This window comes from Synchiropus splendidus, chromosome 11 (assembly GCF_027744825.2).
Source record: "Synchiropus splendidus isolate RoL2022-P1 chromosome 11, RoL_Sspl_1.0, whole genome shotgun sequence".
Lineage (NCBI taxonomy): Eukaryota > Metazoa > Chordata > Actinopteri > Syngnathiformes > Callionymidae > Synchiropus > Synchiropus splendidus.
The window spans coordinates 3,954,170-3,957,404 of NC_071344.1; positions in this window are offsets into that span (position 1 = coordinate 3,954,170).

A 3,235-nucleotide genomic window follows, 5' to 3' on the forward strand; every position below is an offset into this window, starting at 1 on the left:
TTAGTCTTCTGTAACCCACCACCCATGACAGCTGTCTCCACCTGTTCCACCCTGACTGCACTCTCTTCTTTACTTCTCTTCATCTGATCAGATAATGTAACTCCCCAAAGCTGCAATTTGGGTCAAGACTGAGACCAAACGGAAAACACAACACAGTTGACTGTTTTCCAAATTGAGATCATTCCTGTTAGTGAGAGCAACTCATGTGCAACTGGATCATTCATGCTCCATTACGAGTTGATGAAGTGTTCAAGGGCATATTCCAGCAGACAGTGTCATCTGGTGGCCTCTGAAAATCAGGACACTGTTTCATGAAACCTCATCTACCTGTCACTAGCATACAGTATTAACGGGCTAATGACGGTTTCTTATAAAAGAATTGTCAGTATTTTAACTCAATAATGTCTCATTGGTGATTAAAAGATTTCACCGCTGGTGTGGTCGTCACTGGTCTTGGAAGATTGACCAAGACAACGCCAATTAGAAATCTGCTTCAGAGACGAGACCAAGCCTTTGGAAATGTGTTAAATACTGTTATATAGTTGTATAGTTTTGCTCTGAAAATGACTGTATAGTACATAAAAAATATATATTCATACTGACCTTATTATTTACTCTTTGAAATAATTTGAAAACATTTTGGCAAGATAGGAAATATTCCATTAAACAAAACTGTTCAGGAAAATTGACAATTTTATTTATTCATTTTAATGTGCTTTCAGTTGCCAGTATCCTGCAGCTTCATGACTTGATGATAAATGAGAGGTTGAGAGCAGCGTCAGACAATGGAATAAGAAGAAAGACATTGATTCACATTAAAAGATACAAGTTCGCCTTTTCTCTCTCACTCACCCTTTTCTATGAAGAAATGATTTGGAATATTTTTGTCAGGTTGAAATGAAGTGCTGAAGTTGGGGCAGTGAGAGGAACCTTGAAAACCAGAAGAACCATTCATTACTGCGGCAGCGTCACAATTGCTCACTCAGTGTTCATGTGTTTTCCATAACATTGTTATGCTGCTACTCACATTTTGGAATAAATGATTGTTTTTCTGGGAGAAAGTGAACATGGAAAATCCAAGTCAGCCTTTTGAGGGAGCATGTGTGGTGAGTCAGAGGCTCAAGCCCAATTACCTTCATGTGTTACAGCATCATGGGCATCAATAACTTGGGGAAATTAGGGAAAGTAGGTCAGTTGGGATATTTTAGAAATTGATTGAGTCCATCTCGGGTCTGTGTCTCACTAAATAGAGCATGTATTACACTATGTTGCTTGAGCTATGACTTCGATAACATTTGAAAATGCAAGTAATTCAATGAATGCATTTGACTTTTTTTTTCTTTTTTTGTGGAGCTATCAAAGAAAGTTAAAAGAATCCTCACAGGCGTGATCTTTGTTTCACAATTTATCGCTCCATCTGTCTTTTCGCTGGCATCAGCAACCAGAGTGGGAATCCAAACTCCCCATCCTTTTAATAACTCGCCATTTATCATCTCATTGTAGGGCTATAAAAAGCTCTCAGTTTATGGGTGTTCATTGAAGAATCTGTGTGGGAGCTTAATGTCATTGTGTATCTTTGAATGTATCTTTGCAATATGCTGTGACCTTACCGCGTCGTCTGTTCTGTAAACTCTCCATTGCCTCTCTGCAGAGAGACATGCATCTGTGCGTAAGTAATGCATTCAACAGAATCTGGGTCACACTCACACGACTTTCGTATGCTATGTTTATTTCACCCACTTTCATGATTTGACGAGTCATTCATTTCATGAGTGCATCCACAACACGCGCTTATGAACAAGATAGTTTTGGAATCTCAATCAATTCATCTTGCTTATAGCATCAATTATCTTTTAATCGAAATGCATGTATTCATTCAATTCTTCATGGTAAGTGTGTAGTTGTTGTAGTACGTTTTTATTTTGAAAGTGGAACTGTACTGTTTTCATGCTGAATCATCTGCAGATTGAATACATTAATACTGATTCTGATTTCATATTTTCTCCAGGACAGCCCAGCGTTACATACCAGGGAGCAACATTTACATACTAAATACATATAACTTTAAAAATGTTGGCTTGATGTAAGAAATGTTGGACCCATTAAATGACCAAAAAATAAAACAAAAAATAAATAAATAACAGAGAACAATCTTCGCCCACAGTATTCTTCTACAGCATATGTTGAGCATATTTTCTGAAAGTTTGAAACCTTTTATTTACAAAGATTAATAGGAATGATGTGCAGTGCATTGGATTTAATGATGTTATGACAACCAATAATCCCTGGGGATGATTTAGCGTAATAAGAGGCTGAGAGGTCAGTGAGGGACTCAATGGTTTGGATTTTGAGTTCCAGGTACTCTGAACTGCAAAATGACCATTTTCATTAACGTAGTTTATAATAAAAGAGAGATCACTTTTTTGGGGATAAAAACAAACAAACAAAAAACACCATAGTGCTGGACTAAAAAACATAATTCATTAAGGACTCTGAAATGCAAATAGCTTTGCTTCATCTCATTGTTTTTGAATGTGTTTTGCTGTCATTATCAGAGTGGTTCGCTTGAGGATGCTGCGCAGCTTCGATTATAATGTTCTCTTCACCTGCAGTAATGAGCATGGCCATTTGATAAATATGTCTAGCCTTAAATAATTCCCACCTTAGACTTGCAAACATGACTCATCAGCCAAATGTATTTTCTTCCTCTTTTTACTGGGTAAAGGATTCATTTAAGTTGAAATTAAGTTGGAATTCTTCTTCTCATAGCAACAAAAATCACGATTACGGTTTGATTCATCATTGCATTTAGACTCAACAACATTTCAGACCAATTATGCTGGGTATGTTTATGAAAAACCCAAACGTGGCTCTGTCCAATTGTTCATGACTTATAATAGTAATCGGATTATTAATAAGCTAGAATAGAATATTAGCCTATTGCTTACAATAAATAATATCATATATGTATCAAGCTACAGTTTTTATTGCTTATTTTTGTTTAATTTTCTTATTTTCTGATGAATGAGCTCGCAAACAGTTTTAAAACATTCAGTCTTGAACATATTTACATAGTTTAACAGCAGGTAATTTACGTAAATACAAATAGTCGAGCCTCGCACCGGAAATTGGACGTCGCGCGACTACGCTGACGTCTCATCACGCATGAAACGCGCGCGGTGTCATTCCTGGACACGCAGTCAGGTGTCGCGCTTCTTTCACGCCGCCGGCGACG